We start from the raw sequence: 12,252 nt of genomic DNA, 5'->3' as shown, positions 1-12,252 counted from the left end.
ACCCACAAACACACGCACACCCACAAACACACGCACACAAACATGCCGGTCGATTGAAGTCACACTGCAGATGGATATATTGAGTCTCTACCCAAAGATGAAACATCAGCATTATAACCAAGCAGTTGGAAACTTCTGGAAGCTACATGCTACAAAGAATACTTCATCTGAGTTTGTTAAAGGAAGGATCAGTAAAGAGTAACTGATGGACGTCAGGATGGGTTTCTTCCTACATTTCTCAAGTGTAAGTACGTGCGGTTAAAGTTGCCTCGTTGACTCTAGCTTGCAAATGTATTTAGTTGTGATTTGTTACTTGTAACCGCTTGTACTGTATCAGGTTAACTGGATATATTATCTTATCGCGTGCAAAGTCACGTTAAAAACGCGACGCGTGCTGTTTGTTTATGGAGCTCCGTGCTAGAGTTCTGCTCCCGCGATTTATTCGGAAATGTATTCCCGCGCCGCAGAAATCTGGCGCGGGGAGAGAGAGGGAGAGAGAGAGAGAGAGAGAGAGCGAGAGAGAGAGCGAACGAACGAACGAGCTTTGTGTACTTTGTGCTTTGTGCAGCTTGGCTGTCTGGACTGTATACTGGGTGATATTTGGTTGTGTTCTCCGCTCTATCGGGACCGGGCGCGGCGGGCAGAAAACGGAGCGGGTTCTCAGGCTAAAACCTGGCGGGTGCGGGCTGAAGCGGGAGCGTTGTCATCCGGAGGTGTGTGTGTGTTTTTGTGTGTGTGTGGTATGGCGAGTACACGACTGTCTCCTTCGTTCGGTTATCCGTGGCACTATCCACTCGCCATAGTGTGGCAGCTAAAGTCCACGCCTACACTATCGAGCGTGTATGAACTGTGATTACTTTTTAAATTGCTGATTAGCTATTGGCCATTTCTCTCTCTGACTGAAGGCAGTCGACCAATCGCGACAGACTGTCATCGGCCCAATCAGCGCAGATTAGCTTCGCGCTAAGGAGGGGTTTGGGAACAAATGAATCACTGGACGATTCATACAGGAGTCGCTGGGATAATTAGATAAAAATAAATGCAGATTATAAGACCATGAAAGTGTTTTTTGACCTTGCATGCATATTAGACTGTTGTTGGAGACCCTTACAACCAAGATATGACCTTATTTCATGTATAATATGGGCTCTTTAACACGTTTGAACATTCTGTAAATATAAATTAACATTAAAAAGTTACATTTTTAGCAAATACGTATTAATAGTATAAAGAATTGTTACTGTCTTAAAGGATGCTTATTTGAAACTAAAAATCAATCAATCAATCAATCAATCAATCAATCAATCAATCAATCAATCAATCAATTAAGCAATCCATAGTTCCAACTCTGAGCAAGCAATCCAAGTCACAAATAAAATGCTTATGACAGAAAATAATAAATATATTTGTCAATCACTATTATCCATCAATATATATAGTCAGAGCTTGTTTAGTGCTGGTGCCATTGTTTTCAGTCTACACTGTTAACCCTTACTGTAGATTATGCAGTAAATAACTGTAAAATAGCCAGTGTTTTGCTGTAATAAAACGAAACAGTATTTTACTGTAAAAGGAGCAGGATTTGTATGGAATTTTGTAGTGCAAAGAATAAATTACAGTAATTTACTTTATGTACCATTACAGATAGTTACTGTGATAATAAATGGTAAATTACTGCTCAACCATTATTACCCCATGTATATATATATATATATATATATATATATATATATATATATATATATATATATATATATATATATATATATATATATATATATATATATATTTATACTGTTCAGTTTTGGTATGTGAATGGTCAGTATTGAGGAGAAAGTGAGACAATGCATTGATGATAAGCTAAATTTCTCTGCCGCCATCTTTGTGTTTTCTTTGGTTCCTTTTATGTTTTTAACATTGAGTATCAGGAGTCAACCAATGTCACAGAGCTAATTGAAAGGTAAAGATATCGACGAGATGCATTTAAAGGCAAAAATATTCACACAGAGCAACCAAATTATCACAATCATTTTTATAACTTTGTTTACTTTTCTATAATTATTATAATTAGCCTAGTTTAGCCTATAGTTAAGCTTTTAAATTGCACTTTAAGCTGAATATTAGTATTTTGCTAAATAAAAATGTGTTATTTAAAAAATATCTTAAACAGCACATACATACATTTTTGCAGAGACTCAATGAATTTGTTTGGAAAACTTCAAATGAAGTAGGTAAAAATGGCATTAACAGTATAGTATAAAGACTTTCCTAAATAAATGTATTAATCAGGTTATTTGTTTTTTTAGTATTATTATTACTACAGGTTTGGAACAACATGACGATCAGATTATTTATTTATTTATTTTTTTGCTTTGGATGAAGTTTTTATATTTTTATTGTTTTTATTCAATGATATGTGCATGATTGTGATAAATGTAGGCAATTCCTTTGAAAATATGCTAGGTACACGGGATGTCAAACTCCTGAAGGGCTGCAGCCCAGCAGAATTTAGTTCCAGCCCTGCTTCAACACACTACTTTTAGATTTAGTTTGATCAGGTGTGTTTAATTAGTATAACTGCACTGTTACTCTGTAGGTGTGCAGTAAATAACTGTAAAATAGCCAGTGTTTTGCTGTAATAAAAGGAAACATTTATTATTTATTAACACATATTATTTTACTGTAAAAGGAGTAGACTTTGTATGAAATTGTGTAGTGCAAAGAATAAATTCCAGTAATTTACTTTATGTACTCATTTTAGAAAGTAACTGACAATAAATAGCAAATTACTGTTGTGTTCAACCATTACTGTCCCATCTTCTCTGACGGTTTATGTTGCTATTTATAGAGACGTGCATTTTAAAGGCAGAAAATAATGATTTAGGCATCACCACACACTCCCACAGGCTGTCTGTCTTATTCTAAACACAAAGGTGTTAGAAAGAGTTTTCAGAAAATGCTGGCCCTTTAAGGGAGCCAGGTGTTTGATTTGTTTACTGCTGAGTGTGCTCTATTCTCTGTCCATCAATTCAGATGTAGAGTCTGATGTTTTAGGCTTTAAATAAGAATCTACAACGAGTAAGTAAAATGTGTTCAAATGTTTTTGAGGGTTTCTAAAATAAGGCTGTGTTTTAAGTTATATTGTTTTTATCTTGAACTGTGTACTTGAAAGCTACATTGTTAGCTAGTTAGCCTCTCCTCATATAACTTCTTACATTACTTTTGTTTAAGTATTTATTGGATATTGCATACTGCCATAATGTACAGATGCTAACAGTTGTATGTATCTTTCTGGCAACTAAGCCAAAATTAAATTCCTTCATCTCAGTAAGGTAACATGTGCACATCATCACAGGGAATCACAAAAACATGATACACATAGCCATCCACACACAAAAGCTCCACTGTCCGGTCCCAGGTTGTGAGTTTGTTGCTAAGTATTTTTCCGAGCAGTGTTGCCACCTATGAATTTATATTAGAAACAATAAAAAAGTTTGTTGTCATGAGATAATTATAACAACAAAAGATTGGATCCTTTGGTTTTTCGGTGTTGCCAACTTTATTTTTATTTTTTATAATTATTTTAAACTTTTTATTGAGATTTGGCACAGTTTTTAATTATTTAAAACTTTAAAATTTAAAATAATTATGTTGTGTTTTTTGCTGTTCATTTGCTGATTTACCTTCCTGCAGATTTTAGTTGCTATCCATATCAAACACCCCTAAACCAATTAATTAGGACCCGAACACCACTTGATAATTACAGGTAGGTGTGTTTGATATGGGTAGCAACAGAAATCTGCAGGAAGGTAGATATCCAGGAACAGGATTGAGCACTCCTGCTATATACCATGGGGGTCAAACTCCAAGTTCCTGGAGAACTGCAGCGCAGCAGAGTTTAGTACCCACCCTGCTTCAACATTACCTGTAGATTTCTAACAAGCCTTAATTAGTTTGATCAGGTGTGTTTAATTAGAGTTACAGCTTAAAGTCCCGGTCACACTGCTTTTTTCTCCCTATAGACTTCCATTCATACACATGTGAGTACTGCAGACCTGGAATGATAGCTCATGCGACAAATTTCATAATTCGCAGCATTGGAAAGATCAAGCTTGGAGAACGCTGACATGCGAAATCACATCATGTGATTGCTTGAGACCAATCACAGATCAAAACATGACCTCTCTGGCTTGCTTTTTCAATCTCTAATTATTTTGTTTAATTCCACTACTCGCTTTGTTTAATTCCACTTCGCAGTGCAGTATGACAGAATTTTGCAAGCTCAAACGTTAATGTGACCGCAGCTTACTGTGCAGACCTGTAATATGTAAGACAATATTTATATCTGCTGATTTCTTAATTTTGTTATACTTTTTCTGTTATTTATTTGTTTGGTGCCAAAACAATAAAATAAATTTGTCTAAAAATATGCCTTCTATTTTTTAATAACAGCTAAGAATACTGATTAATTTTAGTAACACTACAATAATTATATATGACATACTATTAATGTGTATGCAGTATAATGCTGTGATTTGTAAAACTACAATACAGTAATTAACTGTACAGTTTCCAGTTAGTTACCACTGCTGCTCTATTACAGTTATTAACTGGCAACACTGTTGCCAGCCACTCACTGTAATGGTTCAGTTACAGTAAATAACTGGCAACACTGTTGCCAGCCACTCACTGTAATGGTTCAGTTACAGTAAATAACTGGCAACACTGTTGCCAGCCACTCACTGTAATGGTTCAGTTACATTAATTAACTGGCAACACCGTTGCCAGTTACTTACTGTAACCCAACTTTTACAGTGAGTGGCTGGCAACAGTGTTGCCAGTGTTCTACTGTAAAAAAACCTGGTAAGGTCTAACAGTGTACATTTCACTGGTATTGTTCCATCATTTTGAACTGCAAAGCTTGAGATTATCCAAAAGCTAGAGCCAAATATCCAGGCATTGTTAAAGGACTGAGTTATGCAAATCTTCTTAAAATCCATGTACATAGTAGATAGAAAATCCTGTTTAAGCCGTATGTGTTTCAATCATCACCTGGAAGGCCAGGTTTAGCTGAGGTGGTAGCTTACTGGTTAACATAATTATTAAATCTCACATGTGTGTGCCTATATAATATATATTACATTAAATATACTTTCTTTTATGATAGATATGCATGATGTGTCTTAATATAATCAAACATGTTGGTATAAGATATAAAATATTATTGCCAAAGTTTGTGTTTATAAGTATGTTATTAAAAGAGCCACCAAAGTCTTTTTCATCCACACATTTTTTTTTTTCTCTATAGCAAAACTGCTTTTCACATCTCTGATCGACTGAGCATTAACAATAGAGGCTCATTGTGGTTTTATGCATGTCTAAGTGCATTAAACTCGCACAGGATTTACTCAAGAATGGATCTCGATGAAGGGGGCACCATTTTCTGATGCACACTGGGGAAGACAAAGAAAAGAAAAGACACTGGGGGGAAAGACTGATGGAGAGAGAGGGGAGAGAATGTGTGAAATCACAGAATTCAATTGCCTTTCAAGTGTCACAATCAATGACTGAGGGAAAAAATGGAAAAGGAAAAAGGAAGGAACTGCAGAAATACCTGAAATTGGTATCTGGGCTCAAGATATTCTTTGAAATATACTGTATAGTATACTTTACTGTAATAATATACAGTTTCAGTATATATATATATATATATATATATATATATATATATATATATATATATATATATATATATATATATATATATATATATACACAGTTGAATTCAGAATTATTAGCGCCCCTGTTTATTTTTTTCAACAGTTTCTGTTTAATGGAGGGAAGATTGTTTTAGCACATTTCTAAGGAAAATGGTTTTAAAACGTATTTCTAATAACATATTTATTTTATCTTTGACATGATGACAGTAAACAATATTTTACGTGATATTTTTCAAGACACTTCTATACAGCTTATAGTGACATTTAAAGGCTTAACTAGGTTAATAAGGTGAACTAGGCAGGTTAGGGTAATTAGGCAAGTTATTGTAAAACGATGGTTTGTTCTGTAGATTATCGAAAAAAAAAATAGCTAAAAGGGTCAATAATTTTGTCCCAAAAATGTTTTTTTTTTTTTTTTTTTTTTTAAATAATAACTGCTTTTATTCTAGCTAAAATAAAACAAATAAGACTTTCTCCAGAAGAAAAAAATATTATCATATACTGTGAAAATTTCCTTGCTCTGTTAAAAATCATTTAGGAAATAAAAAAAAAATCAAAAAATCAAAAGGGGGCTAATAATTCTGACTTGAACTGTATATATATATATATATATATATATATATATATATATATATATATATATATATATATATATATATATATATGGGCAATGTTTATTTACAGTATACGTGGAATCTTGTAATTGCTAACATATTAGACAAAACAAGAATTTCAGACAGAAAAATCTTTTGTCAGATGTTATATCCATCATTCATTGGGCATGACTGACTTTTAGTGTAATGGATAAACTGGAAGCAGCAGGTTTGTTTCAATATGCATACTTAATTTCCACAGATTATTTAGCTCTTCATTGGGTCTGTTTACACATGATCCCTTTCTGGAAAATTGCAGGTAATTTTCTAGGAAAGGAATGATGTGTGAATTGTTCCTCCTTGTAAATACAGGTAAATTAATTCCGCCAATTTTCCAGAAACATAAGTTGTAACATTACCAGTAATTTACCGAAATGCTGCTCTGTGTGAACACATAGGGAAATTTGCCATAAAGAGTGAGTTCATGATTAGAACATGCTGATGTGAGATGTCTACTCCAGCCAATCAGAACATTTAGACACATTCACGATCCTGCTGTTTATGAAAAAAAAACTTTTTTTTTTCCAGATACATTTAGATACATTTTTCCAGATACATTTAGCTGCTAGATGTTAGTCAGATAATGTTTCTATGCTCATTATTAATGCAAATTGTTTCAAAAAATATCGATAAACTGCTGTTTGTTTACCTTCAAGCTCTGCTTCAGTTGCTTGACGTGTGTGCACGTGAAGCACCTGGTGAGCTCCAGCACACACACAAACACACACACACACACACACACACACACACACACACACACACACACACACACATACATATTATGTACATCTCGAGATGCAAAAGCGTTCCTCCATATGTTTTCATCAAAGTTGTTCACGATACTTATCCATCCACAGAATTTTTAATGGATCAGATGTGTAAACATTAAGCCGTGGTTCGCGCTTGTGTCGTTGGATGTCTTTGGGACAAAGCAGCTGCATGATACTAAGGCTTCAAATACAAGTGAAACCATCAACAAAAGCCCGACCTCTTCTATGTTTACAAATACAGCCACAACCACTAAGAGGTCATTTCTAGTTAATGATGTCAGAATTTACCGGTATTATGGAATGGATGTGTGAATTGTCTTGTCCGAAGAATATCAGCAGACTCTGTGTGGCCCTGGTAATCACTGAAAACAACAAATAAAAAAAAATAAAAAAACCTGGTAATAAATACCTGATAAGTACACTATTTAATAATAATATTAAAATGTTGGACACTTCATGCACTGAACTGTCACAGGTATTATTACATACTGAAGGATTAAGGGCTCTACACTAGAAAAGTACAGTATGTAGAGCTTAAGCAGCCTATATAAATATATAGTTTATGTAATGCATTATTTGGGACAGTTTTCTCCTCTTTTTTTTTGTTTGTTTCTACTGCATAATCATTTGTTGATTTACCCCCAAAACATTACAAAAATTAAAAAATAAAATAAATAAAATAAAATAAAAATGTATTATTTATTTATTCATTTTCCTTCTGCATACTACATGTTTTACGCAGCGGATGCCTTTACAGCCGCAACCTAAAACGTGCAAGATAAGTTGGCGGTTAATTCCGCTGTGGTGACCCCTGATGAATAAAAGGGATTAAGCCAAAAAATAAAAAAATAAAAATTGAATGAATGATTTCACATATATTGCATATTTTTGGATTATGAGGAAAACCAGAGCACCCTGAGAGAACATGCTAACTCCACACAGAAACGCTAATTGAACCTGCTGGGACTCAAATCAGCAACCTTCTTGCTGTGATGAGACAATGCTAACCACTGAGTCATCGTGCAACCCAAAATGTGTGATTATTATTATTGTTATTATTATTATTATTATTACAGTAAGTCTACAGAAAGTCTATGTTCAGTTTGCATAGATGTGGTTTCAGTACCTCAAAGTTACGTATAGTTAAGTAAAAAATAAACACATAAATAAAATAGTTTATATTCTCTGCTTACACTCTAAAAAATATTGCTTAGACCAAACAAAAAAAATCAACGCAACAGTTTGCATCAATATTTTCAAGTTACGGCAACATCTAACAAAATGAAGTTCAGACAGCAAACTTTATTATGTTAGCCAAATTACCTTTACCTCTTCAATCAGAGGTATTTTTACATAGCATAACCTCAATTTTTTTAAGTTGAGTACTTAAAAAATTAAGTTGTTCCAACTAGCTTTTTTATTAACATTTAAACAAAAACCAGTGTTATGTACTTAATTACCATAATTATACATGCTAGTTTTCAAGTTTAAAATCTCAAAAAAATTAAGTAGCTGAAATTAAATTTTTTGTTTGTTTTCATATTATTGTTAATTTAGGTGCTTGTAAGAAATACATTTTTAAACAACAGCAATTTTAGTTTCAGTAACTTTTTATTTATTTAGAAACACAGTTTTCAATGTTTTATTTTAAATATTGCACTTCTCAAAGTTTACAAAACACAAATGTGTACTGTCTCACAAATTATAAACAAACTGACCCGTCAGCTTTGCCTTCAAAAATGTGCATGCATGCATAGCTATGCCATCACAATGAATTCCAACAAAACAAGAGTTATAGGCATTGATACACTTAAAGCTAACTATTAACTTATAAATTGTACATTTTACAAACTACTTGTTATTAGCTAACCTTAATTGTAAAACATGTAACATTTGTATTATTTTAAACAAACATATGTAAATGCCACCATTCATATAAACAGTATGAAATAAAAAGATCAGCATGTGGACTTCAAAATACAAAACAATATAGTTGCAACATAAAGAGCAAAATGTACTTTGAAATAAGTAGAGGCTTCAGAAAATGCTGTTCTTGAGACGCATTACTTTTGCACTGGGCTTCAGTCCATCAAGTTCAAGAAACAGCTTCTGAAACACTTAACAAGTATATTTAAGCTCCTTGGGGTAGCTCAGATTCAGAGCATATATTATGCCCGTTAGCAGAGCACAACACCTTGAGATATCCATTCCAATCAGGATTCTGATTCCCTCAACAATGATGGTTCCCGTCTTGTGGTTTAATTCCATAGTTGACAGATCACCAATGATTCTTGTGTATTCTTGTAAAGCAAGATAAAAAAATAGATTAGCATGATCAATGATTCTTGTGTATTCTTGTAAAGCAAGATAAAAAAATAGATTAGCATGATAGAGATAATTACATTTATAATTACTTCAGTTTTTTATTTTACTTACATTTGATTTCAGTTAATCTCTGGAAACTTTGTTTTATTTTACCCCTTACATGGTCATGCACCCAGCCACTCAATCATAAGAATAATTCGTTTCACAATGTAATTTAAATGGAAAAGTGAAACGCAACAGTCATGCCCATTTTACAAATCTTTCTCATTATTGTCAACATCTGTTTATTGAACTAAATAGTACATTGTTATTATAACACAGACCTAGGTAAACCCAGTGTGTGTGGACAATGTAATATACCTACACATTAAACTAAAAGAGAGCAGTCATTGAGCATATATTTTGTCTTGTATGTTTCCACTGTCAAGGGAAGATTTAATTTTAATTTTAATTTTAAAACATTGTAATACTCACAGCAAACTCCTTAAAAAGATCCTCTTCTTTCTCTCCAAGATAGACAACAAGACAGTGAATGGCTACTTCTCTCCATACTTCAACTGCATTGTTCTGTTTAATTAGAAAAATATATATCAAGATAAAGTACCTACAGTAAATGAATATAGTTTTATCTGAACAAACAACTGATGGCAACCTGACAATTTAACACAAATCTAAACTATTCTAGTGTGTACAAATTATTTACAATACCTCAAGAAGCATATCCTTAATCCTTCCGATTATTTCCCCTTTAGCTCCTCCCCTGGATGAGGCCAGGTCCATTAGTTTTGGGTGCATTTGTCAAGTGTGGCCATAAATGTGGATTCAAGACCTACAGTGGTTATCCTCTTGAATTCTTCATTTATCTGTAGAAAAAATAGAATAATTAAATAATGGAATAATTGTATACAATGTGTAACACAACAAATAACATGTAATATGTTATTGTTGTAAGAAGTTTTTAGCATAAATAACTTGAAGATGATTTTCTTGCAAAATTGTGAAACTAGACTAAAAATAAAACTAAACTTACCTGTGTTGCATCTGATAATGCAGGCCAGCGCTCCAAGATATCCCTTATTTCTTGCCCATTTTATCTGCAATAACTTGAAAATTGTTTATTTTTGTTACTTCATGCAAAAGTTTTACATTAGACAGATTTGTGGACTGTAAGATGGGCTTTACAACCCAAGCAGGCCTGTAAAATACCTTTGATGATGGGTCCAGATGCTGATCAAGATATAAAATTTAACTCTTTAACAACCTCTTCTATACACCTGTAAGATGCATTTAAAGTGCTCTCCAGTTTTAGACACAACAAAGCCATTTTTTTTCTATGCAGTTTGGCAGGTCTGTCACATCATTATTGTCATCTTGACCTTCATCAGACAGCTCCCCACTTTGACCATCCACATCACTGTGTTGATCTGCATTGAATGAACATACATACCTTTTTATTATGTCTGCCTTGAAGTCATGCAATGAGTGAGGAGTATGTTTTCGGCTTCTGTGGGAAGCAAATGTACCATACATGTTAGTTCTGAAATTGCAGTTCTGAAATACACAGATGACAGTTTCGTGTTTTTTTTTTTAATTTCTATGGAAATTGTCATGGCATTGCAACAAGGACAAGTAAAATAAAAACTTTCTGCAAATCTGGAGGTTTTCTAAGTTTGATGTCTTGATAAATGTGATCTAAGGCTGCCCCATGTTCTGAAAAAACACAAACAATCTTGACAGAGGCATGGAAATGGTTGCCCACAATTACCATGGTGTAGTCTGTAATGTTTTAGCAAAACTATTTATGTTGATGTTTCAAATTTACACATTTTGCACCCCCAACCTGTTTTATATAAAAGCCTACTTATATCTAAAATACAGATCAGCCTAGAAAGTTGTAATACAGTTGCATGAACTTTGTATGAAAATCTTAGCAATCAGTAGATAAATGTAATATTTTCCATAAGAACAGGAGGAATAAAATACAAATTTCAGGTTGGATAACAACTGTGAGCAAGCTCCAGAATATATATTTCTGCTAGGGTAACTAACATAAAACATGCAGGATAAAGCAATACTATATATGAAAAAAGCATCTACTATATAAACTTTGTTATTTTGACATATATACTAAATTGCCTTTCTGGCTTACCGTATGTGTTTTTACTTTCTTATCTACTATTTTCTAGTCAAAAAACACTGCCAACATCAACTATAATTTACCAGGAGTAGCCAACACTAATGGAATGTAGAATATTGATTTGGAAATGATATAAAACCCAGATATCTCACCTTAAAGTATCCTTTGTGCCAAATGGTCTGCTTAAAACTTGTCCGGACATGCCTCTTGATCGTTCAGTGAGGGAGGAGCTTTGAAATCCAGAACTCCATTGGTGTGGAAAAATTGAGTTATCAACGCAATTTTTTTGGGTTGTTATAAGTTAAATATTGTTTTAAACTAATTGACAGATATATTTATCTTTAAATTACCCTCTTTTTTAAGTTGATGTAATTATCAATATTTTCCTGTTGTGTAAACTTAATAAAATTACTCTGGCAATTTAAAAGTTTTAATATAATCAGCAATATAGAATTTTTAAGTTACAACAATGTATTAAACTCTGTAGTGGTAACAGATCGCTTGAGTTATTTTTTAGAGTGTAGTTACTACACTGTTAGACATTTCAAAGGGTTTTTACAGTAACTTACTGGCAACACTGTTGCCAGTAAGTTACTGTATTTTAGATTTACAGTATACAACTGTAAATCCGTTTACAGCATGTTACC

At 33.2% G+C, this 12,252-nt stretch overlaps 2 long non-coding RNA genes across 2 annotated transcripts in view; one reads left to right on the top strand and one right to left on the bottom strand.

Annotated features, from left to right (window-relative positions):
• Positions 1-12,252, top strand: part of LOC141378418 (uncharacterized) — a 93,957-nt gene continuing 81,705 nt past the window's right edge. The window contains exon 1 of the long non-coding RNA XR_015513818.1: positions 1-244. This is a non-coding gene — a long non-coding RNA (uncharacterized LOC141378418). The remainder of the gene's footprint in view (positions 245-12,252) is intronic.
• Positions 8,788-11,892, bottom strand: si:ch211-92l17.1. The gene is made up of 7 exons (NR_138544.1): positions 11,758-11,892; positions 10,916-10,972; positions 10,675-10,742; positions 10,499-10,571; positions 10,177-10,331; positions 9,943-10,035; positions 8,788-9,443 (listed from the first exon to the last, which is right to left on the bottom strand). It is a non-coding gene; the product is annotated as a si:ch211-92l17.1 (long non-coding RNA).

The sequence above is a fragment of the Danio rerio genome, chromosome 17 (genome assembly GCF_052040795.2).
Source record: "Danio rerio strain M-AB ecotype USA chromosome 17, GRCz13ab, whole genome shotgun sequence".
Classification (NCBI taxonomy): Eukaryota; Metazoa; Chordata; class Actinopteri; order Cypriniformes; family Danionidae; genus Danio; species Danio rerio.
This window is presented reverse-complemented; position numbering and strand designations above follow the sequence as displayed.